At 51.1% G+C, this 25,998-nt stretch overlaps 1 protein-coding gene and 1 non-coding gene across 4 annotated transcripts in view; both read right to left on the bottom strand.

Moving 5' to 3' along the window:
* The window catches only part of LOC144133536 (ribosomal protein S6 kinase alpha-5-like), a 258,998-nt gene that overhangs the window by 53,576 nt on the left and 179,424 nt on the right, over positions 1 to 25,998 (bottom strand). The window lies entirely within an intron of this gene.
* TRNAT-GGU (transfer RNA threonine (anticodon GGU)) lies at positions 21,623 to 21,696 on the bottom strand. Its single transcript has one exon. It is a non-coding gene; the product is annotated as a tRNA-Thr (tRNA).

Below are 25,998 nucleotides of genomic sequence, written 5' to 3'. Positions count from 1 at the left end.
AAGCGGAGGCTACGGCGGGACAGTTTCTGATGCCGGTTTTGCGCCCTGGCGTAGGGCCGAAAGTTTGCATTTTTTATTTTTACTGCTGCTTTTGATTTGCAGCACATACGGTAGGCACACATTTATACCGGGCGAGACTGTTCATGATAAACAAGGAATTTCAAGGAATTTCTCACACCCTACATTCGGGAGGCTTCAAACTGCGCCAGATAAGCGCTTCCGCAAAACAAAACGCAGGCGTCTTTTTTCATCTTTCCATGAATCTCTCCTATTTGTTTAGAACAGGGCTCTTGAAACCCAACACGGCGCGGTTCCGACGCTCGCACAGAGCGCTGTTGTTGGCAGAGCCACTGCCGCACAAAGGAAGCGGTTTCTTCAAAAGGACTGCTTTGGAGGAATCGTTTCCGCGCGAACAAGAGGCACAGCCCCCCACCGACCAACAGACCGCCTCTCGAGGAGCTAGACGCGGTGTATGCAGCACACTTACCATGCCACGGCCGCCACCGCGTTGCTCGCACTGAGCGGTCGTTACTGTCCCTTTCGTCTTCCCCCTTCGGCTATAATTAGCCGCGATGCACGGTAGCAGCTGGCGTACACAAACACGCACGCATACACACAAACAGGCTTCACTCTGGCGGCTCGGCTCGCAGCGCTTCGGTGACGTCATCCGCGCGAGACAGCGGCGGGCAAGGACATCGCCTCTTGCGGAGTTTATTTTCCGCTCTGCTCTTACGCAACGTGGCCGCCATGCTCGCACCAGTCCGCGACGACGTATCTGCAGCGACTGTTGTCGCTTTTCTAAGCGTGTTCGGGTTTTCCAATAAGCGCCGCGAAACGCGAGCTTGGTTCAGGTTGACGTCCGTGGACAGGAGCAGCTCGTAGAAACGGCTGGGGGTTCGTTATTAAAAAAAAAAAAAAGGTGAGTGAGGTGGCGGATTGAAATGAGCTATAGTCTGCGGCACCTCTAAGGCGTGCGGATCCGTCAAGAAGCGCTGAACAGGCTTGCTGCTCTGCAGCTGTAAACTGGTGCGCTACAGGCGTTCTGCACTGGAGTTCTACAGCTGGCGTTCCGCAGCTGTAGACAGCCCCCTATCCGGCCAAAAGTGCTCGAACGTGCAGACCGGCTCCTAAAGGACGGCACCTATTGGACGGACAATGATAATCGCTTTGCCAGATCACCACAAAATTAGCTAGGTCCTCCCCTAGCTAGCATAGTCCACATCGGTGAGCTGTGTTGGCCAGGAAAGGCGTGATACAAAGACCGCATTACTTGCCGCCACCGTGACCTTGGTTAGGCTCGGTTTTTATTCGAGGCAACTGTAAGCACGCCGCGGTGTTTCCTTTCAGCGAATCCCTACTAAAAATAACGCTCTGATATCGCGTTTAGCTGCGCTTACAATACATTCGCGGGAAGACGGAAAGGGGTCCCGAACGATCAAGGGCGGTGGTGACGTCATGGCTAGGCGCATACAAAAACAGCGTCGAATTCCGCTTAATTTAGCGCACGTCAGAGAGCGCTGCCATCGCTTTTGTTACGATTCTACGAAGTACGTTAGAGCGATCGCAACACTCCACTGCCGTTACCAGCAACAGAGCAGGGAACCTTGCATAAAGAGGCAATGCGGATGCGGTAAAGGAGGGGGAGAGTGGTTGTTGTTTGACTGTCGTGTTTACCAACAGGCAGTTTGCCCATTTTTTTTTTCACCGTGTACTTTCGCAGGAAATGCTAATCGTCCTCTCGGTAAGCGCGCTCAAGACATCTACTGCGACCTCACGATCAAAATACTGCTTTTTACTTCGCAGTATACGTGCATGTCAGGTTGCATGTCTTAAACGCAGGTACATGCGCAAGACGAGCTACACGATCGCTTCAATTTGCACTGTGTCGAGAACAAGGTTCAAGCAGATACATGGACAAAGAACAGAACGGCCTAGTAAAAAACTAAATTAACAGTGCCCGGTCCGCAAAACACGGACAGAAAGAGAGAGGAAAGGTAGGGAAGGGGGCGGAATTGTAATGTTTCAGCTGTGACTTCCATCCAACTCTGCCTCGGGACGTTTGAAGGCGAAAGGCCCCCGAATTTGTCCGCTTCCTGAGTGATTACGCTTCGCCCAACAGTTCCTTCCCTTATCTCTTCAAGTGGCTTCACCACATAAAGCACTCGTTGCTGCAGTCCCGTCTAGATCGACAGAGAAAATAAATAAATAACGAGATACAGAGAAGGAACAACGCGATCACATCCCCAACAGTATACCAACCACGTTACCGAGCACTGGCTTCTTCGACCACTTTCTCGAGTAACAACAATCGGGACGTTAACGAAGTTTGAAAACCGAGTCCAGGTGAACGCGACCACACGAAAGCGGCGAACACACACACGTGGACTGAACCAAAGAAGCAAGAAAACAAAACTAAACACAAAACGGGGCCACGCATATGGTTAGGGTGCCGGACGACGTCTTTATTCCCGTTCGCTTCCGCGAAACGAGGTCAGCTTCCGACATACGCGTTGCTCTCGCGTCTCCACATAGTTCGAGGTCACTAGTACAAATTGCGCTTTCCGGAGGAGTTGCCCTGCGCGCGACAGCCGCATATGCTGTAACTTTAACATAGAGTGACGTCACCGCACCTTCGGAGCCATTAAGGTATACGTTCGCCAGGCTAAGTTCACCTCATGCATACGCTCGCAGGTGGCGAAAACTTCACCAAGAGGTGACGTCACAATAACGGTTTTAGGAACATGTGCTCATCATTTGTTGTGGCAAGAGTAACTACTAATCTGACCACTGTGCCTGCATGCATGCACACTATACAACAAAATCCAGCAATACATGACTACTGCTTCTTACAACTTAATCATTAGGAGAAACCCAGCTGGGCACACTAATCCTTAATTTCCTAACCCCGTCAATCAATCCGACACAAAGCCGCCTTCGATTACACTTTGTTCCTCTTAGAATCCACTCTGACACCCTAGCAGGCAATCGGTTGTTAATTATGCTCGTTAAATGTCCTCACAAGCCTGGTAGTCTATAACAAATAAATACAGCGCTCAGGAGAACAGCGCATCATGGAATTACATGACAAATGGTACGTGTATCCGTGGTTCCGTTTTCCCCTCCCTGCCTACAGCGCCATTTTTACTTGTTACAAGCTATGAACCGACTAGATCAGTGCCCTCTCTCTCTTCCTTTGAGCGCGCCAGTCATGCGACCGCAAAGACTGACCACAAGGCCGTCCATAGCCCAGTTCCAGGCTGGCGGTATACATTCGATACAGAGCTGACTACGATGAAGCAGATCATGCGCCCGGTAAGCAATAAAAGAATTAGAACAGCGACTATACGGTCGCATGCGGCGCGCAGAGAAATGAAAGCGGCTGACGACAGAGGGCGCAGCCTTCACCCTCTACGCACTGCAGTCCGACGTCTGGAGCACTGCATGCCCGCCGTCGCGTCTGTTACCTAACCGCGGCGGCGTCTTCCGTCCGAGAGACTCCTTTCATTCGCTTTGTTGGGGTCGCTTCCTTTTGTCTACACGACGCCAAGGCGCGCACCAGGAAGATGACGCAGTCTCGACGGACCACGGTGAACTGAGAGCCTTCCAAAAATAACGCACGCACTCCAACAACCTTTTTTTTCTTTTCTCTCTCCATCTTTCTTTCTCTGTCTCTGCTCTGTCTACAGAGACTGTGAGTGCTCTTTCATCTCCCAATCAATCTATTCTTCGAGTTCTACTCTCTCGGTTCCTCTTAGAGCATCCTCGTCCAATTCCATCCTGTCACGCTTGGTCTGTACCACTTTTGCTTTTTCCCAATGCAGCCTCCCTCACTCTCTTTTGACCTGCTGGCACCCGGCGCCAACGCAATGTCGTCTCGTCTCGTCCGCTTCGAACGAGTTCTCCGTCACCCTTGTTCGACACCGTCGTGCGTTTGCAGAGATGAACTGACGCAGGCTACAGCCAACCCAGTCCGGATTGCGACCGGGTTGTTCCGGTTGTCAACAGCGTCGCGCGTGTTATGTGGTGTTTACTAGCTCTCATTGTTCAAAAAACAAAGAGCAGTGACCCCTATGATGACACTTTGTAGAGTCTTTCTTCTTGTCACCTTTGTTTACAGTGCCTGTTGTGCCTCAGTGCAGATTGTATTGCGAATAAGTCGAGAAAAAGACGGGACAGCGAGCCCACACTGAAGCCACGTAGAGGCATTAAGGCGTCACGAGAAACATAAACGTACTATAGGTGGGGTCATGCTAGCGTAATGCACTACAGCCGCGTCGATTTCACTCATTCACTGAACTTGCAGTACTCCGAAGGAGACGACTACATCGAGCACTTATCCTTTAACTGAGGTCGCTTCAGCGCCGTTCTCACGACTACCGAACGAAGTCGGCCGCCCCAAACGAGATCTTGACGGACGGACAGGAGCCGCCAGAAAGAACGACAGCCCCACGAAACACGAGCGAAAGGAACTCGCGTATATATTCATGACTGATCAAGACAAAAAAAAAAGACAAAGAAGGCGGAAGGACTGTCGACGTCAAGTGGAGAGCGCTGGCGCGCAGAAAAGCAGCGTTTAAGAAAGGCTAGCGTTTATGCCGGAGCATTCCGCGCCTGCACGCAGGAGCGTTGGCGGAAGTGGGGAAGAGCCAACGCGAGACGGCGCAAGGTGGCGCCAGAGAGGAAGAGTGCGATCGCATCCCGCCACCGGTCTGCATCCATCGCGCCCGCACGCATCACAACGTCGGAAATAAAAGCCCGTGTGGCGAGATCGGCGAGTAACGCAGTAAAAGCATCAGGACTAGGGATGGTGTTGATGTTGACAGCGATTGTCATCGTTGATTCGAATGGCGTAAGGGACGGGACGCTTGGGCATGCAGACAGCATCGTGGCTATAACGTGTTCGGTGTGCGCGGGGTCGGATCAGAGCCACAGGGCGTCGCCAACGAAATGTGCGGTCTGACATGTGGACGTCCAGCCGAGGGCGCCTGTGAATCGACGCGGAAGCGACGGTGCGACTCTGACACCGTTTACCAGAGGGCGTTCGCAACGGGTGAGAGACCGCGAGTGTGGATCTTTGAATGGCTCGTCGGGCTACTGTGGCCTAACCAAGAGTATAGCAACCGTTTATACACAAAAAGGCGCTCGGGTATGCAAGATCCCGCGACTGTTACTTGAATTTCGCGGACCGCAATGGCTGTCATGCACGGCTGCAGTCAAGATTGCCTTTTACGTCCCGATTCAAGCATCAGCCTCTAGCGCGCCTAAGTAGCGTGACCAACGCTCTTACCGAGAAAGAGCAAAGCTTTTCTTTTTTTCTTTTACCCTGCACGCATGCGCGTAACGCGTTGCTTTTGTTGCCGACCGGCTTCGCTTAACAACATCGAGACGATGACGATGGATTCGCGTGTGGCGTCACTAAGTGGCGAACTCTTGCTATCAGCCCGTTATACTTAGTGGCACGGGCAGGGACACTTTATATTTCGTTCTTTTTGTGGTACCACAATAATTTTTGTCCAAGATCGTGCATCTCTGCAAGAATAAGAGTGTAAGAGTTGGCCAACTGTGAAGAGCTAAACGCATCGTCATCGTGCCATACCGCGCGCTTCTTGAAAATCCGCTACGTAAGGTGCGGCATTTTTCATGCATAAGGATCTAATAGATCGATAGCACTATTTCCATGGTCGACAGTAAGGGATGTTGAGGTTTCGGCGAACTTACGGTCCGGTTCTGCGCCCTAAGTGCACGCATGCAGCGGTGGCGGCATCAGGGGCCGAATTAGGGAACGATCAAATCACAAACCTATCGCACAGATAAGTTAGCAGCGCTCCTATCGGTCGATACATCCGCCAATCCGTGCCCATCAATAGAAGAGGGGCTTTATGACTGTTTTGTGACTGTCTTGAGATTGCGGCCTTTCTGTAATTCAGCACCAGAATTAGTGCGTCCGGAGAACCGGTCACTGAATGGCAGAGGTGGTGGAGGTGGACGCTATATTTCTTTTTTTGTTTTGTTTGTTTCAAGGCTTAAGTAGTCATATCGAGAAGCGCGAAGGCCGGAAAAATCCGCGAAGCGTTCAAAGCCCATATATACTGGCGCCTGACTTCCGGGAGGAGCTATTACAGGTCAGAGACAACACATGCCAAGCCAAGCAGACCTGCCGGCCAAACCGGGGCGTCACGCCCACGTAATCACGTCCAGCAGGGCGTTTTGAGTTTACAAAGCCGAAATCGCACACAGTTCTGTCACATGACAGGAAGAGCCGAGGCGTCAGTTACTGCAATGTGAATGTGTGTCTCATTTCTTGGCAGGTAAACACGAGAAAAAAGGGGCGGGAAAAGACAGAACTGCGTGCTTTTGGAATGGCACGAAAGGACCCGGAAAACCCGCACAGCTCGATGCTGGACAGCTCTGTCATTATTTCCTCACGTTCCAACGGTCAAACAGCAGCCGTAAAAACTTCCTCCGAGACCCATGACCGCGATAGCCTACTCTTCAAGACACATTCGCTGTTGGTGCGAGGTGCAGCAGAATCCACGCCTCCGAGATGCGTAATTGTAAACCGCGAATCATTTTTCTCCGGTAAATAAAAACAGTGCCGAATATAAGCCAGTTTAACTAACCACGGCCGACGCAAACGCGCACTTGCTTTGCTTAAACGCTTACTCAAAGTTAAATTTCGGAACAAGGAAGTCCTTAAAGCGGCTCTTCAGAGATTTCGAAGTGCTAAAACGATAACATCGTATGAAACAGGGTTTCCAACCTGCGCAGCGAAATAAACAGTCACAAAATCGTTATTCCGCGCAATTGAAAAAGAACTGCCTCTACGTGCACGGTTATAACGGTTCAAAGCGAAACGAGATAACGCAAATCGGCCTGACCCAGCGTATCAACGGGCAGTCGCCAGGTAGCGGCAAGCACGAACGGCCGTTACATATATACTCCAAGCTCGTGATGGCCCCATGATAACGCTTAACGCAAACGTTGTAGTAAGCGCTCGCAAACCCTCTCTTTCAGCGTCGGTCCCTGCACTAACGTTTACGTTCGCCGCCAGGAAGCAGCGTTGTCCTAGCGAATAAAAAAAAGCGCCAAGGTCAGGATTACTAGTACATAACGCACGCCTTTCCAGCCAGCTATAGTACACGGTGCATACAGACGCAAACCCGACGCAACGTAACCGCGCTCCCACCCTGCGTCCACCACATATAAAGAGGTGGGCGCTACCCGACCGAGCGACCACACAGCGGGCCGGCGCAGTCACACCACACAGCGTCGCTGCCCGTAGACAACGTTACGCGAGGAAGCGGTTGTCGCGGCGCTCTCAAGCGTGCCGGGACGTGCAAGGGACGAGAGAGAGGGAAGGAGGGGAGGCATTCAAGTGCGCTCGCACTATATTTATATGTACCGAGGGAGAGAGATAGGGGACGCCCATACAACACAACGTGCACAAGGCGGGCCCCGGTGGTGTGGTGCAGTCCTGTATATGAAGAGAGTATGGCGGAGGACCCGCGCTTTATGTAGAGCGTGGAGCAGAGCGACGCACAGCCGACGAATAGTCGCTTTCGGCCGCACTGCCGCAGTGAGGGGCGCCGCTGATGTCGATGTTACTGACCCTTATTATAACACGCCGGATTCTGCTCATGGGGTCTCGGCGGTTGGCTTCAGTTTTCGCGCCTCACTTGAGCTTAGCACACGGCTTCAGCCGGGAGCACCGCAGACCACAACTCCAAGACTGAATCGGAGCTCATACAAGTCTGCTTTGTCTAAAAATCAGCTGGAAGATAGCGCTCTATCCAGTCCAAAGTTAATCCCTCTGTCGGCCACCATGTGGTGGCGCCTGCAATGAAACTGCTTTACGTTATCAAGCAGCCCAGTGCCGCGCCACGGTAAGTCTAAAGCGGTTCCTTTCCAACCCGCAGCGCTTGGAGGAATCAGTGCGGCGCGTCTCGGAAAAAGAAAAGTGTCAAACGATAAATTGCGAGTCTTGCGTTAGTAGCGTGCGTGCTTGGCAGTACGGTTACAGTGGAGGAGATCGATGCGACATGCCCACGTTGTGAGAGGGTGAGTTAAGGAACTGCATCAGTTCAGAGCATATCACAACGCGCGAGACCATCATTTCATAGGAAAAGGTTTGGTTAATGGGGGTTTAACGTCCCAATGCGACTCAGGCTATGAGGGACGCCGCAGTGAAGGGCTCCGGAAATTTCGACCACTTGGGGTTCTTTAACGTGCACTGACATCCCACAATACACGGGCCTCTAGAATTTCGCCTCCATCGAAATTCGACCGCCGCGGCCGGGATCGAACCCGCGTCTTTTGGGTCAGCAGCCGAGCGCCGTAACAGCTTTGCTACCGCGGCGGCTTCATAGGAAAAACAGAATATTCGTTGAGCTTACATAGCCAACATAACGACAGCTGATTCAATTCCCTCAAGGTATGAACCGATCTCGTCTCTCCGACCAACCAGGTGGCTACTGCGCATGCGCGCCCTCACGTGCCCCCCCCCCTTCCGGCGCGACGAGTCGGCGACGACTTATCGTACAACCGTCCACAAGCTCTAAACTCTCTGCTGCCTTCGACCGCTGCCCCCTCACCCATGGCGATCGCAAAGGCGATGCATGCACATATTTGGCGATTCGCGCTCTTACGGAAACGTGGCCACCGAAGCCTCAGCGCGGCAGTGTGTGTGCACGGTCGCAATCGAGCCGGCAATCTGGCGCCCGACAGGGAAGCGGCTTGCTAGCCTCCGCGGCAGCACGGCAGTGTGGCACATAAAATCCGAGAGCACCGCGGCCGATCGAGAAGCGCAGCCGAGGGGCGCGGGAGTATGCGAAGCAGGAAAACGATCGAAAAAAAAAAAAAGAGCGCGCCGCTTTCGACCTTCGCTGCGCGCTGTCGCTGGGCGCGCGCCACAGCTCGCGTGTAGTGCACGTGACAGGAGCCGGAGCAGTGGGGCGGATGGTGTGGGTGATGAGCTAGACAGCTGGTTACGTTTAGTTCAGCGGCGATTGAGCAACTCGGGACTGGGTATGTAATGCGCAGAACCGTTAGGCGACCACCTGTTTGGGTAACAGTGTGGATTCCGTGGGAACGAGAACAGGGGAGAGGGCAGATACGAGAGGATAAGGAGTCCTTGCCCTGCGGTAAGCCTCTCTTGGCTGAAGATGACAGGCACGCAGCCAGGATTTTTTTTTTTTTTCAAACGGAGGGAAAAGCGGTTGGTGAGTGGTGCATGCCCAAAAGAGCGTTGCCGAAGTCATTGGGTTCCTAGGAGGGAGCTTGATTTCGGGAGGGGGTCCTGGCTAGGCTATCCGCCACACACTGGATACCTGCCTGCATTATGGTGGTATTTGCGACGAAGTATACAGGGCCATCACGCACCGAAAGCAGGGTACAATGCGAGCCACCCCCCCCCCCCCCCCCTGCCCTCTACTTTCTAAAACCTAAACTATGTTTAACACACCTGTTCAGGTTACGATGATCCCTGAGGGGGCAACCTCCACGAATTGCCGATACAGTCAGAATTCCGCGTAGCAACGTTTCGTGAACAGCTGTGCCGCAGCCAGGTATAGGCTCACAACGGGGCTATTACGTCACCACGACCGTTCGCACCACCTGCGTGCTTTTTGACTTCTCCACACTTGGCAACTGCGAACACGCGTCGTCCTCGTCTATGGAGAAACTATTGACTGCGTGACCCCTTTTGCTTCTGCCAGTGAACCCCCAGCGACAAACGCACGAGCAGCCGGTTGGCGGATTCACGCGCGAGGAATTTTCGTTTCGCACCTCGCTCTTTTTACCTGAACCGAGCGCAGTACACATATCTCATATAGGAGGGGGGGGGGGGGGGGGGGGGGGCAGTCCCAAAGCCGCCAGCGCGCAACCTTCAGCTGCCGCCGTGTCAAACGGGGAAAGCGAGTGCCTGAATACCTCCCTTACAAAAATTTTTACACAGTCTATAGACTGTCCATAGACGTCTGTCTATAAACTCTCTATAGACGAACCCTAGTCTATAAGCAATACAGATCCTATAGACAGTCTATTGACTATGGGTATATGAGTCGACAAAAAGAAATATCAACAGGAAGGCAATAGAGTCTATAAGAAGTCTATAGAGTGTCCATAGACTGTTTTTATAAGGGCTGTCAGCCGAACGACCGGCAACGGCCGCACCCTGTGGCTTGCAAGGAGTGCAGTCGAACCATGCATGTCCCTAACGCCGTCCATGCAGCTAATGCAGTTACCGCTCTAAAAAATTTCAACTGACATACCTAAGGCCCCGTCGGCGAAAGCTCTGCAGGACTTTTGAATAAAGTTGTTACCAAGTTCATGGGCTGTCTGTACACTGTCCAAAGAACGTTTATTTACTGTGCAAAGAAACACTTGCAAAAGAAGGATCTTATGTTTATGAAGTAGCTTATGCGATGGACTTTTTCATAATCAAGTGGTACGTGCACACTGCACTGATTAATTAGTCAGCATAAGCTCCGTGGAATGTGGGCGCCACAGATCGGGTCAGAGAAATGAACCATAGATGATGAAGCCTAATTTCAGAGTACTAAGAGCTAGTTTGGGCTAGTTCGTGGTCCATTATCACTGAAACAGCTCAAAAACAAGACCACACAAAGACGTACGCAACAGCACGATGTACTCTTGCAGAAACTTGAAAGTGCCAGCAGACCTCGCACTCAAATGCACTGCACTAAAAACGCGGCTCGTAACAGTGATATGAAAATCCCGTATATGGCTTTCTCGCCCCCCGATAACGTAGATCGGGAAGAAGGATAACTATAAAACAGCATGCTCGCTTTCACTTGCTCGTCAGCGAACGACGCCAAACAATGCGGGCCGCAGACGCACAGTCCACGTGGCACACACACCACGATGGCAAGGGGCCACGGGGAAGCAGCTGGTCTTTGTTCTTCCCCTCACGCTACCCTCCCGACCTCGCCCCATCCACCCGCACGTTAAATGCCGCGCCGCATTCCCTCGCTCATACAGCGATGAGAGAGAGAGAGAGAGATGGCAGTGGAAGCTACGGTTTCTTCGCGCTCTCGTCCTGTGGTAATCTGGACCCGGGATCTGGACTGCGAGCGTGCCACTTCTCGCAGCGCAGTGCCGCCCCCGGCGACGACGCCCCCATGAAAGACCGATGGAGAGTGGTGGAAAAAAAGCCCATCTCCACAAGCCGTTCCGCCAAAAAACACTACCGTAGCTCGCTCGCCTGACTTGCCAGTGATCAAGCGAGGAGCGACGCCATCGGCGAACAGAGGCACCTAAGGGAGGGGGGCGATATGCACGCCGCAAGCCCCGCAGAAAGAAAGAAGGCCTGAAAGAAGAACCAATGAAGCAAAAAAAAAATAAAATAAAGGCACACGGAGGTACGGGGGACCGTTGAGAAATAAGGTGTGGGTTGTTGAGAAACTAAGCAGAGAAGCGTTGTGGAAGGCATGCGGGCAGCGAAAACTCGCGAAGAGAGACACCACCGGCGAACGCGACGGCACGCAATGACGGAGGAGGGTGGTGCGAGGCACCAGCATCATAACGGCGCGGCGATTCCTTCTGCCCCATCACGCACTGCACGTACACACCGTACAGCGGGGATCGGTCCTCTCACTACACACTCTTCTTCATCGCCGCTATCTTTCGCTCTATCCCTTCTTTCTCTCCACATCGCTCTCAACCACCCGGCGGGCTGCGCACACGCGCTTTCCATTTCCTTTTTCTTCTTTTCTTCCCCTCTATCTGGTCGCCGAGTCGACATCGCCGCCTGCCGCGGTGAACTGAACCAGGAAGACGTTTCGGGCCGCGGAGAGCAGTCGTGGAAGGGTCCGGCTGGTAGCGTCGGTGAAAGAGCGGATGAGGAGGCTGGTGAAAGAAGCCAACGCCGTGTGCTACGCCGGGGAGGGGGGCTAAAGTGAGGTTCTGCGTGCCGCCATTTCCAGAGCTGCAACGGACGTCGCAGGAGCGAGAGAACATTCCCCCCCCCCCCCCCCCCCCCCACCTCTCTCTCTCTCCCGTTCAACCCGTCCGAATGAGCTAGGAAAGCTACAGCATCCCGGAGAGAACCTACTGAGTGCGGTGGTGCGGTCGCTGAAGCGCATGTGACCTGGCTTCTTAGCAGCGATGAACGCTACGCTTTCTTGTTTCTTTCCCCTTCGTCTATTCTTTCTTTCTTTCCCGCCCCCTCGCATCTCTCAGCTCCTCCCCGCGCCGTTCCGTACCACCGTAATCTGTGCGGTTTTGCTTCTCGCGGGCAGCGAATCAAAACAGCTTTTCGCAGTTTTTCTTTTCCTATCCTCGAAGCGCGCTCGGTCGAGCCTCGTTTCCACAGGTGCACGCTGCGCAAACACAGCGGCGTGAACGGTGGACGGCTGAACCTGAAGAGAAGTTGATGCGAGAACTTTCTAACCAGCGTTTGTAAATGCCGCCTTCAAATAGTGGCGCACATAAGCGTGCAAACAGGAAGAATCGTCTTGAAAGAGAGATCAGTCCGCAGTTATGGCTCCAGGGAAGTGAGATAACGCCGGCAGACTTATGCAGCGATATGTTTTCCTGATTGGGTGGTGTCGCCGTCGGCCTTCTACAAAAATTTCAACAGACAGTCCACAAAAAGCCGGGAGACAGTCTAAGGACTCTAGAGAATGCGCCATCCGTGGTCACGTGCTCCTTTTGGGTGGGCGAGGGGATGGGCCCACTCTTCAGTCGCGAGAAGGGAAAGGGCGTTGGGAGCAGGCTTCACAGCTATCACTATCGCTGCTTCGTCCCGAGGGAACGATATTTTCTCGCTTACAGGCCGCGGCACTGTAAAAAGGAGCACATCATGCGCATTGGACCAATGACTGCTTCCTAGTTAACCAGTGGGAAGTATATTTATTTCATTTTTTTTCTAAATAGTCTATTTTTCTGCACGAATAATGCCCGCAAGAAATTTTCGACCAGCGAAGAAATAATAAAATTTGTACTTGTTTGCAAACCGTGACCCACCGTGGTGGCTCAATTGTTGCTCCGTTCAGCACACGAGTAAACAGGTCGCAGGATGCGGAATTTGAGCTGCACTTCGATTAAGGCGAAATGCAATAGCGCCTGTGAGGAGTGCAACGCCAATGCACGTTAAAGACCCCCCCCCCCCCCCCCCTTCCCCATTAGGTCGAACTTAATTCGAAGCCATTCACTCCGCGACCGCTTCCAGCTCTGCTTCGCCCAACGTCACGGCGCAGTTTGGGTGTCTCTACCGCGAATGAGACTCCAGCTACGCGTTTCTTTTCCACGTAACCAATTATTATTACTAGCATTACTCGTAAACTCATACTGCTTCCACCTATACTTGCTCACACGAAGACCAGTGAGCGAAGACCTTGATGGGAGCAAAGTAATTAACGAAGGACGAGAAAATGCGACGTGAAATTCTCCTCGAAATACAGCCGCGCATTATGTCGATGCGCTCCGCGCTCGTTTTCCTCGACACGGCATCGATCGCGGCGGACGACGTTGCCGCCAGAAAATGAACGAGGTCCTAGACCTCGGTCGGCCGGTCCCAGACGGAAGACGAACACATGTTTACCGCTCGCCGACGGCATCGCACTGTGCACGTGACAGAGAACCCCCTCTAGCGGATGGTTATGAGTCACGGCACAAGGAGAGGGCTTCGAACTGCGCATGGAAGACAACATATGCAGCGCTCGGCGGTCGCGCTGTCAACGAATCGCGACATGTGATAGCGGACAAATAATACAACGGCGTTGTTCGTAAGAACTTGACTGTGAACCAGCTGTGTTTATAACCGCTAATCGGTGTTTTTTTTTTTTTTATCGCCCCTGCCTATTCAGTTCCGAATGAAAATGACTGTCAGTAGAAACGCACGCACGCAAGCACGCACGCACGCACACGCACACACACGCACGCGCGCACACACACAAAACCTCTACGGAAAGTCAATGATGGGCCAATGATGAGAATGCGAACTTTTTATCGATTCTCAGTAGAAGTGCACATCGAACCCTCTCTATCGCAGTCGTTAGTAACTGCTCTGTTCACTTTAGGCAAGCTTCATTTTAGTCTATTAATGCGATAGCATAGCCTGTCGTCATACAGTTTCCTGCTTCTCCGGGATGAAATTCCCTGATTGGTCAATTCCCTGATGCCGTCATCGGGATAACGTGACCCCAAGTGATCAATCAGAGAGCACCGCTAAATTTGTCCATGGCAACCTTAGGGGAGCTTGGGGAGAGCAACCTGAGTCTCACAACTCCCACCGCTGGCTGTTTTTGAAACAGCTACCTGCCGGGGCAGTGGTGCAGCGGTTAAGCGATCAGAGTGGACCAATCATAGGGCACCGCCAAAGTTGAAAATATAGAAGTTATCCCACTGTCAAAAATTCCTTAGGAAATCAAAATTTTGAAAGTAATCTTACCCCTTAAAAATGAATTAAGGTGGATTAGCGGGTCGGATTAGTAAATCCCACAAGACAATCCAGTGGAACGTACTCGAACAATATAGAAGGTTATGACTCATACATAACATATAAGGACAATGGAACCGGTTGCAACCGAAGTTTTGGCGGGAAAATCGCGGAAGAAGGCTATAGACACTCATTAGACATCACATAACATTACACTAAATGCAAACGCATTTTCTTCTTTAAGAATGTGGTTAAGAAAGCCCCCGTGCTGTGTCTTTTGCGTGCTGTGTCTTATAAAAAAAACTTATTTACTTTATACATGCAGCCTGCTAAAACTAATTTTCTATATGCTGTCGACACAAGTACACCAGAAACGAAACTGCTCTCGAAGTAAACGCTCTTGGATGGCGCTGGCTGTACCAGCCGTATACGTAGACAAACCTGCAATGGAGAAGCTGATCTCACCACCTTGTTGCTGATGCACGCGCTGGTTATAACGCGCTTGAAACGCGCGAGAAAGAGGCGCAGCCAAGCTCCACCAACAAATCAATCACCAAACCAAACTGAACCATGCAGAGAGAGGCCTTCGGTCGGCTAAGTAAGCGCGCGACGACAGCAAACAACCCACCACTCGCCACGTCGGTTTCTTTTTTGCTTGTTTGTTTCGTTCCATTCCACGTTCCCTTTTTCTTTCTTTCTGCATTTACCCTCCACTACCGCAGTGTTTACCTGTTGCCATCTTCCGCCACAGTCGTACAATCTTTTCACCAAAACACGCCACCCTTGGCTCTCTCGGTGCTGCTCGGGCATTTCCTTCGCGCAATGCCGCGCGTTTGTTTTGTTCCTATCCGTGCAGAGCGAACAACAAACAAGCGACCTCGGCAACGAAACGAACAAGAGCGCGCTGCAAGAGCGACGAAAATGGCCGGGCATAAGCGTCTCGGGCAGCCCATTAGTGGCACTTATAAAACGTGACAAACAATGGACGACCAACAATGCGCTCGCTCGTTGATGATGACTGACGCTCGCCAGGGCAACGGCGAATCTTTTGTTTTGACACGCGGACAGCCCCACGAAGCGACACAGCAAACCAGTATTAGAGAGGCGCACGCGTTAGGCATTCCACGTACAGAGTGCCTATTTCTTTCCACTGTTTACGCGAAACAGTGTATGGAAACTTTCTCTAATGTGCTAAAAAAAATCCCCAAAAAACGTTTAAAAAGGATTGAAAACACACTTGCTAATACAATAGCCTAACACTGCTCTGTGAATTATACGAAATAAGTTCCAAGTCCGAAATCATTTGTGCCTATTCGCGATTTTTTTTTGGTTCGCCTCAGTTGTCCACTCCGGGATGAAATCTGCGGCAAGGCATGTTGTAGTTAGGTAAATTTGCTGCTCGCATGACTTTACACCAGAAAACTCGGAAGGCGAGTCGTCTGCTTGCTCCAAGCTTTGCAAGCCTAGCAAGACGACTTTTCGAGACCTCGCAGATGAAGCAGACGAACTTTTGTAGGCTTAGCAGGTGCAGCAGGCGACCAGGGATTCTGTCCGCTGCTCACGCATGTGCGACGCGGGCCTGCAGCGCACACACACCTGGATAGATGCAGAGGCACACGTGACGAGCGATTCACCCTCGAATTTCCACAAAAGCAAACACGTGCCGCGTGCCCGCTGGACCGGGAAGCGAGGGAGAGACGCTTGCCAAGACCGGAAGCGAGAGACACTTCCGCCGCCCTCCCTGTCGCTTCGGAGGTCGTCTGCATCGACAAGCGAAGGCCGTCGGCTCGTGCGCACAGCAGCAGACGACAAACGGGGAAAAGCGCCCACCGGGGGATGCGGCTAATGTGCGCGTCATAAGACGACCGAGGAAGGGTCCGGTCTAACTTCGAGTGCCTACGGTCGAAATTAAATTTGGAATGTTTTCCTGCGCATATACATGTGCCCTTCAGTCTGCGCAATAACAACGTTTACAAGTTTAGATTGTCTCATACGCGTGTTTAACCAGTCCTTTCGTTTCGACTGCGGTGTCTCGTTCTTGTATGCGTTCGAAGAAAAGTGCGCGTCAGCTGTAATTGCACGGTGACGTTGGCACTCTTCCGAAGAGAGAGATAGAGAAGAAAGAAAGAAAGAAAGAAAGAAAGAAAGAAAGAAAGAAAGAAAGAAAGAAAGAAAGAAAGAGGGATTAAGCACAAACATAGTCGAATGGTCTTGCGGAAGACAACACGGCTTTAAAGTGTCAAACACCCGAAAACCTCTGCTTGCACCCAGTTCTGCTTTGTTATTACCGCCTCTTTTCGGGAAGTTTCCGGGAGGAGGCACTCTACTTTCTCCGGCTTCTCCTCGAATGACGTGGCAGTTGTATTTCTTTTTTGTTCTTTTTCCAGCTTCGCGCGCAAAGTGCGACGTTGATGAGCACGCTTTCCTCTCACGTGGTTACGGCAAATTAAGTAAATCTCCTGCAGAGACAGCGTCATTATTGCGAAGCCGAAGAAGACGTGTGTGTTGTAACGTATTACGACCACCAAAAAACGGCAGCGCACAGATGGGAAAAAAAAAAGCGGAAGCTAGAAGACGAAGCGCACGCGTGAACAACATCGATTCTTTCCTACTGTACGCAGGAAGAATTGAGACGGGTCAATTTTCTTGGGGGAATACTAAGAGTTCCAAGCTGTAGCGGACTCCTAACAAAAAGCTATTATAATAAACACGTATCCTGACGCGTCAAAAACGTATGTCTGTCTAGTGTTGCTAGTCACACAATAGGACATTAGAAATTAGACAAACATTACATCCAAACCCCCACAGGCAGGGGGTTTGGAAAAAACGAAGAAAAACAAAAGTCGATCCTCGGTGGACCGTTTGAATGTGTGAGCAGGTTGACACACTAAAAGGTCGTTATATGCGAAGTAACAAATGAAAGTTCGTTACAGCCGAGGTTAATAAACTAAAGTTCATTATATCCGAGGTCGCGTACTTAGGTTCCTTATATCTGAAGTTAACACACTTAAGTTCGTTATATCCGAGGTGGCAATGCGTAACAGCGGTCGCCATTTCCGCTTCCACAGACCCTTCTAACGGTAACACGTTAAGCCAGCGCTACAAATATACAAAACAGCTGAGCACATCGTAAATCTGAAACAGAGAACAACAACGCAGTGAGAGAATGGTGAAATAGAAGTTCAGCAGTGGAAGTTCAGTAGACTCAGATGAAGGCGGCTCTCAGCGTGGCCACGCTTGTGAGGGCCTATGCTAACCCAAAGGGCAAGACACTACGTACTACGAAAGTGAAAGAGATCAGCCCATGTCCAGACCTCGTCTTTCAGGCTTCCGTTCAGCACACCTGAGAGAGAGCCTACCCTGCCACAAAGCGAGCAGCAGCACGTGTCAAAGCGCCGTTCCACACAATGGGCGACGGGAGAGACCCGGGAGGTACACACACACACACAGGGGGGCGCAGTCCTAACGAGTTCGTTCACATTTGCGGCGGAGGCAGCCAGCGGCGGCTGGGGGACAGGCCCTGCGCCCCACACCGAAAGTGCGGGACTTTTTCGGAGGCCCAGTAGTTCGAGGAGGTAAGGGACGCGAAAAGCGAGAGAGAAAGACAATGAAAGATAAAAGCGACAGCGAATATGGGCGTGCGATCCATAGCAGGCGGAGCAGACAGCGGCAGCTGCTCAGCGACCCACCGTAATAAAAAAAAAAGGAAGGAAATAAATCGAAACAAATGGGCAACAGGCGAACAGCGAAGCGAAACCGAATTTCGGCACTGTCCCCGACCTCTTCCTTGCTGCCCCCCCCCCCCCCCCCCCCCCCCGGGCCGAATAGAACGAGCAGAGCGTAAGCGCGAATAATAACAAAAAGAAAGAGGAGAGAAGGCTTCCAGGGAAAGGGCACGAGTGTGAAGACCGCGGAGGGTCTGCGCTCCCCACCTGCCTGGGGCAGCCAGCAAACCAGCCGCTGCCTAAACTCGCCGCGAACGCGAGTGCTCCAGTAGAGAGAGGGCTGCAGTCAAATAAAGGAGACACCTGGCTTTTTGCCCCCCCCTCGAGGGAGAACTTCCTTTTCCTCGTTACTTTCACCCTCTCCCATTTGCATCGCGTTTCATCACTGCCTTCTTCGCTTCTCTCTCTCTCCTTTTCACCGCTTCTTCGTTCTCTCATGAAGAAGCAGCTTTGCTGGCACAGACAAGGCGCCCTTCTTTGGGCGCCTTGTCTGTGCCCCCCCTCCCTTCCCGCCCCGCTTCTTCGCTTCGGATCGAGCCGCGTCGGTCAGGGAAAGAGCCTCGAGCGGGGTGAAGAGACGCCAGCGAGCGCGCAGATGCTCAACGAAGCGTTCAGAACAGGACAGCCCGTGGAGCGTGTCCGAGGAGGGCCGGTTGTGGATTTCTCCGCCTGTCCCCTCCCCTCCTTTCTATTTTAACCCCCCCCCCCCCCCCCGCACCCAGCATGTCTTCTTCCTGCTCCCTGGTTTCCTCCTCCTCCCTCCCCCATCGGTTTCCTGCGCCTCAACAAGTGACAGTGCCATTTGTTCTTTCTCGCGCAGGATGGGTGCATACGACACCATTATCACGGTTCTCGACCCCCCAAGCGAACAGCGCGGAGCAAGCGTGCGACTTATTCGGCGGGGCTGACAAATTTTCACGTGCCCTAACACGCCAGGACTATTTTGTTTTGTCCCCTTTTCGCGCGCTCGACGTGAGCGAGCTGCCATTTGGAGCCGCAAGTGGCCAAATGGCTCTGGCTCCTCAACGGACATCGCTCAACGTGCGATATCTGCAGGCCGGTCGATGGCCTTTAAAATTGGGCCGTACAGACAAACTTCAACCGGTGTGCAGGTCAATAACATGTGACCGGTCCTTGAAACATGACTCGCAATTTGCACCCCGTGCGACCCGATCGCTGAATTGAGCGGTGTCGTCAAAAGTAGCATTAAGCGCTTGAGTTTTCGTCAACCATGCCGCTGCGTCCACGACAACCTGTAAATACGGAGTCCAGCCAAGCTTGACAGATACGGTTGGTTGGAATGTATCGACGAAAGTTGCAGAGAAAGCGAAATCAGGGACATCTCCAGACATGCTAAAGAAGACCTCCTAGCGAACCTGGCAGACACCGAAGTTGCTTAGGGCGTTTTTTGCTTAGAGTTTTGTAAAGCCTCCACTTTATGGGCAACATGAGCCATCTGACGTTTTCGCATTAAAATGCGCCTTTCTCTCCGCACTTTACCGAGAACCACAACTGATCCCAATATTTCTGGCGGTTAGATCTAAGGCGCGTTTCAATGCAGAGACGCATAGAATATTTTTTTTTCTTCTTTCTATAGCCTACTTGCTTGCTTCGGATAGTAGTAGCAGCCGACTTCAGCAGCCGGTTCGACTCAACACACGAGACCGGAAGCGTGGTCCGAAACGTCGGTCCCCCTAACCGTCGATGATTAATCACCACGTCAGTTGGAAACCTGAGCAGGACACGCCGTTTCACGAGCTGACTTTTTTTCCTTAAAAGCTTTAAGCTCCCTTCGTCCCAGGACAAAGAGAGAGAGAGAGAGAGAGAGAGAGAGGAGGTCAGAGGAATAATGTCGCGCTATCTTCTCAACACCTCCTGGATACTCGGTTCCCATCCGGGGCGCCTGTTTTCATTGCACTGGAGTTTGAAAAAAGAAATCGTAAAATAAAAGTGAGCGCGCTATGAAGAAGGGAGTACACGCGATTCAAGCTGCATGCAAACGCCCCCTGCATGACTCTCTTGCGCCTCTCCGGACGTACGTATCGGCTTTCACCCAACCCCGGTGTCTTTCTTCCCTTTTTTTTCCTCTCTCCTTATTTTCTATGCAATTTTCCCAGCCTTTTTTTTTTTTCAGGCTTTAGGGCAAAGTGGAGTGACCCGATCCGGAAGCGCGCGAACGTTAAACCGGAACTGAGAGAGGGTGCGAGGTGGAAGCAGCGGTTGTGAGGGAGAGAAAAATGAGCTGGGAAGGAAAAACGCAAAAAAAAAAAAAATGGATGAGGTTGGAAACGGGCTACATCTTCGCAACCACGTAAAAAATCCACGCTAGCGAATCCACAAGCAGAAAACACATCGCTCCGTGTTGATGACAATCAGGCTGATGATTGGCGTCGTCACGACGATTCATAATGATCACGATTTCCCTCATCAAACAGCGAACACCGAGCGTGGCTGGAAGCCCCGAACGCAGGAAGGGTTCGAATCAAGTTGTGCTAGAATTTGATGCGACAAAATGAACTCTCTACTTTCTTCTTGTTCTTGGATGTCTTTTTCCCCGCAAATGAGGCGGTTATAATTGAGTAAACGAAGGAAAAAAAGAAAACAATTCTTAAGGGAACATATAGTTTGCACGGTGGAACCAGAAAAAAGCCACTTATAAAAGCAAAGAGTGCGCTTCTCGTCTACACTGGCGGAGTAATCGACGACTGCTTGTTATTGAGGTGTTCCCCTGATATGACTTGCACCTGCGACCTTGATATGAACTGCGCACATCCCAACGCGTACGAAAGCTTCCAATGACAATGTGTTGTCTTTGCTAAAAGTAACTAAGCAGCGGTGTTTGTTTCTTAGCCTTTGTTTCTCAGCACTTATGGCAACGCCTAAGCTCAAAATCTGTATAAGGTAAAGAAGAGAACCCTTCTTCCCACCTTAGAACTTTTGGTCTTTAGGTTTTCCGCAAGGACCCCACTCTGCGGCTAAGAAAATCCCGCTGCCTGGATAAATTCGGAGGAAGCGGGACACACTTTCTAGGGATTTTAGTAGGCTCCACAGAAGAGTCCATTAATGTAAAAGGAAATTTTGCTAGCCTAAGTCGTTTCTGCGCAACATAAAATGCCGAAGCAAAAAAAATGAAAAGCAAAATCGCACCATGGAAACAAACACCAGTCACAAAAAAGTGACAAAATCGAAAGCAAGAAAACATCCACAACAAAATAAGTTGAACAACAAACAGCTGAACACAGAGGCGGTCGTGAAGCTATAGAATGGCTAGGATACAAAACCACTCCGGCCTCGCGAGATAATTTAGTTGGTCAAGTGTTTAGGGGAAGCCCCCAAGGTGTAGTAATTTTGTAATAAGGGAGTAATTACTCATTGGCGTCCACCCAGGCGCTACCATACGGCTACAAAGGAAGCTTTCCCAGAAACTTCGTAGTTGAAGAAAAATTCGTCCTGGTCCCGGGTTAGCTTTCCCAGAAACTTCGTAGTTGAAGAAAAATTCGTCCTGGTCCGGGGTTCGAACCCGGGACCACCGCTTCACCGGAGCAGTCGCTCTACCAGCTGAGCTAACCGGGACGCCAAGCTTATGGTAGGGCGAGAGCGAATTGATCAATAACTCGAAGTGGGAACAGCGTTGGTCAAATGTTTAGGGAAAGCCCCCAAGGTGGAGTAGTTTTGTTACAAGGGAGTAATAACTCCTTTAATTGAGGGTCACTAACGAGACAACACCAAAGTCACCTCAATCCAAACCGAGCCAAACTGTTCAGTACAAACAGACATGCGAAGAGGCACGGACACCCGCATGTACACGGCGAACCCGGAATAAAGGCTCCGTCCCCTTGTTCTCAAGTGCAGTCGATTCCACCCAGACGCGCCAAGTGTTCTTCGCCAGAATCAGCAAGTACCTCGCATCGCACAAAGCGCCGACGATGACGACGACCAAACAAGAGGGCCAACTCTTCCACTTCGCCTTGCGAGCACTTTTTATTTTACTCTTTTTTTTTTGCGTCAGCCGGGTTCTCAGTACTTTTTTGCCCTTACTTTGTAATCGTGTTGTAACCCGGAATCAAATAAAGAAATAAAGTCAGAACGAGCTTCTTGAATTTGCGAAGGGTTCTCCATTTGTGTTGATCTTCACATTATCGTCACCGGCCCCAGTGCGTATAATGCTGAAGAGATAAAGCTATAAACATAATGGGACGCAGAAATACGGTGAGGAGGGTGACAAAGGGCCGGGGCCATCAAAATATCATCAGGATGTCCGCCAATCCAAGTCTTGAGGAGACCACATACGAGAAACCGGTGATTTGGTCCCATTGCTTAGAGAAAGGTCTTTCAAGACCCTCTGTTTCTAAAGACCAAGCCCATACCGCGCTTTTTTTTTTCCCTCTTTTCAGCGATCACTTTTCAAACATCCCGCTGGGAGTCCTATTATTCTCTTTTTCATCTCTTCGTTTCCTGAACTCAATGGCGCGCTCGTACACATTCAGCCAGGGATCTGAGGCAACGCATTCCGCTTGTGTCTGCGCCGTTCACCGCAATTCTTTCGCCAAACAGAGGGTTTCGAATCAGAAACGCCTCTTTCTTCTTATTCTCGACCCAAGTTCGTGTTAGACTCAAACCGAAACGCCGCCGGGGATACTCTGATCTATCCCTCCTTCAATCTATCCATCTCTCATGCTCGAGTCCCTCTTTCTTTCCAAGTTTCTGTTTCTATTCTGTCTATCTCAGTCGCCCAGCCCTCGAATCCGCTTCCCTTTATGGCCACCATGCAGCAAACCGGCGACTTTTTCTTATTCCTCATTGCTATCACCTTCGCTCCGTCCCTTGCTCGCTTCCGCGCTCACAAAACGCATCGTCCTCGTCCGCTTCAGCCGCTATCAATCGACACCGGTTTTTGTGCCCCCCACTCGCTTCATGGAGCGTTAAACTTTACTCGTAAAAAGAGGGGCTACGTCGTAAAAACGCTGCGCGGGGATCATCGGGCCACAGTGATTCTTCCCGTTGTGTCGCCATACGTTGCCCTCCCCGTCTCGTCGTTGTTTGTACGGTGCAGCGTGAAACAAGGCATATCCATGGCGTCCGCATGAACAGCCACTGCGCCGAATTCGCAAAGCAGTTCAAGAACGAGCACGCACGAGAGAAAGAGAGTGAGAGAACGATGTTTTGTAAACACTGCGACTCGAACTAGTTTGCGTTTATCAGGTAAAGAGGTATGCACGTTTTTGGGACCGTGGTTACAATGTCAAGCAAGCCAGATATAATAGAGGTCTTTGTGACTCCCATGGAGGTGAAGCCTCAGCTACTAGCGGCTCCTGGCTAGCACACGTAGAGCCAGCCTCGCTTAAAGGCACGGACTAATCGTAATCATTATCCAAACCCCCATCTTCCAGATAACGACCATTACTGTAGAACGATGATCTATGCTCATCTCATCTCTCTACCACACTATCTGCAGCCATCAAATATGCTTTCCTTCCTTTGGAAACCACTCGGTTATCCTAACAGAGCATCAGTTATGTGCTCGCCGTATTATTCGCCCTGCCAAAGCCCATTTTATCCTCTTGATTTCCGCTTTAGATGCAATTAACTACATCTGGTCCTCTAACCTCTGTAAACGGACTAATTAACGCAATTATTAGAACAAGCAGTTCCTCGACCATGACGACGGCTAGTCACGGCAGCAAACGACAGTATAGAATACTCCGGTCAAGTCAGTCACGAAGCGCTGCTGTCACGTGAGAAACGGCTCCTGGCAGACAACCGGCGTCCCTAGCTCCCACAATTTGTTGGCATTAGTGTGGATGCCGAGAGACAGGCTGAGGCATTAGAGGCAGGTGATAAGCTTGCTTGCAACTCCGCGTTTTTCATAATGGTCAGCCATTTATGTAAAAGGTTCCTACCTTACATAAGCGCCGAGCTGATTAGCCTGTTATGCCTCGATGACTTTGGGCCCTGGAGGGAGAAGCCGCGTAGAAATAGAGACAGCGCATGCGCATGGTTGCGTTCCGGATTTGGCTGGCGACGACTGTACAGGTTCCATCGCCGCACCGTAAAGTTGAGACTGAGTAAATCCTTCAGTGTAGCAGCACAATATAGGTATGTATAATCGGTAGTCCATAATAGTCGTATAATAAAATGTAATGCAGTAAAGTTCCTCACGCACGCACACACACAAAATCAGGACAAAATGGCCAGCCACTCTTTTCCCAAGCTCTCGTGACGCTGAACTCATTTAGGGAGGAGGAGGCACCGAGAAGACGGAGAGAAAGGGAGCAAACGAGAGGAGGAGGGAAGAGAGAGAAGGGATGGGGAAGGAAGAGGACATTCAAATAGACGTCGCGAGACGGCGCCCAGGGCAGCGTGCATCAAAAGCGAAGTCCTGGCCCCTCCGGCCGTCTCCCTTCTAAAGATGTGTCGTTCGTGTTGAGCAGAACCTTGTAGCTGTTGTAGTGCTGGAGTTGTTGAAACAGCTGCCTCCGACCGTCCTACTACATGTGCGCTTTGCTTTCGACTGCCCTGTATCCTCCTCCCTCATGACTCCCGAGTCGGAAACGCGATTGCAACTTCCTTCTTTGCGTTTAAACTTTTCATTTATCTTGACAAACGACAGCGCAAGAAGCGCCCCCTAGGATTTAAATCACTTTACATGGCAAATGAACCTGGGAAATCTGCTGTGTGAGTAGTACAATGAACGTATGAGTAGCGATGACCACTTAGCGGCCCCTCCGGCGTTTAATTCGTTCCTTCATTTCACAACATATCATACTGAATGCTGCACTAATTGAATAGAATAAAAAGATCAAAGAATATTTCTCACATTTCATTTTTTTTATATCACTGTCAAGAAGCTCTTCACGGGAAGCCCGCAGGTTCGCACAGGTTTCTCTTAATGTCATTTTCGCTGTTTGCTCAAGAGTCATTCAAAACAAAAGACGGTACAAAAGGTCAATAAGCAGAGTGATTTGCTCAATCCCCGGAGCAAGCAACCGAATATGAATCAAGCCTCAGCGTTTGCTCGAAGCCCTCCAACCATTAGCCCCTCTTTAAACACATACTGACCTTCAAAAGCCCGCGTCTAACCGCCTTGAGCGAGTTTGAAATTCGAGCGTCTCCTCTTTACAGGACATCCGAGTATTCGCCTTGGTTAGGTTAGGTTACCCAGAAACACCTGCTGCTGTAGGCATTTCACCGCACGGAAGGGCTCTCGCTCTCTCCGGTCTGCAGATTAATGTAAAACTGGTGACGGATGGCAACGATTAAAGCTGAAGAAATCAGAGATGCACTTACCGACAGCGCTGTCCACTATTATTCGCTCATGGGAAATAGACAACTGGACGGCGGGGATAACGCTGCAGGATTATTAACTCAGTCCAGCGGTTGCTCGCTAAGCCTACTGCGCTTTATGAGCGCGCCTTTGTTAAGGCGATTTGAGCCGGCTGCAGCGGCTCTACCCCGTGGCGTAGCATAATAGCATTGTGCTTAAGTGCTACGATGCAGGCTAGTGCACACAAAAACGTGCCTCCAGGGCGAGCAGACATGCAGGGAATATACGCTGAGTTTCGGACGACGCAGCCACGCGTCTCCCTGCACTCAGCTTTGCCGCCAACTGCTCTGCCTGTGCGGCTCTCAGAAACGGAAAGCCAACACGACGTATATGCGCTGTCAGCAGAGCGAATTTGTAGGTCCTTATCAGCTTTATCATGATCACCATCAGTCGGGCTGCACTCACTACGGAACAAAGAACCCCGGTTGGCCGAAATTCATCCGGAGCCCTCCGCCACGGCGTCCCTCATAGCCTATATATGTCACTTCGGAACATTAAAGTCCACTACAGTACCGTGTCGTACAAAAAGCTACTCCTATTAGCCTTACTTT

Source organism: Amblyomma americanum, chromosome 5 (genome assembly GCF_052857255.1).
Source record: "Amblyomma americanum isolate KBUSLIRL-KWMA chromosome 5, ASM5285725v1, whole genome shotgun sequence".
Taxonomy (NCBI): domain Eukaryota; kingdom Metazoa; phylum Arthropoda; class Arachnida; order Ixodida; family Ixodidae; genus Amblyomma; species Amblyomma americanum.
Note: the sequence above shows the minus strand (reverse complement) of the source record. Positions and strands in the feature narration are given on the sequence as shown.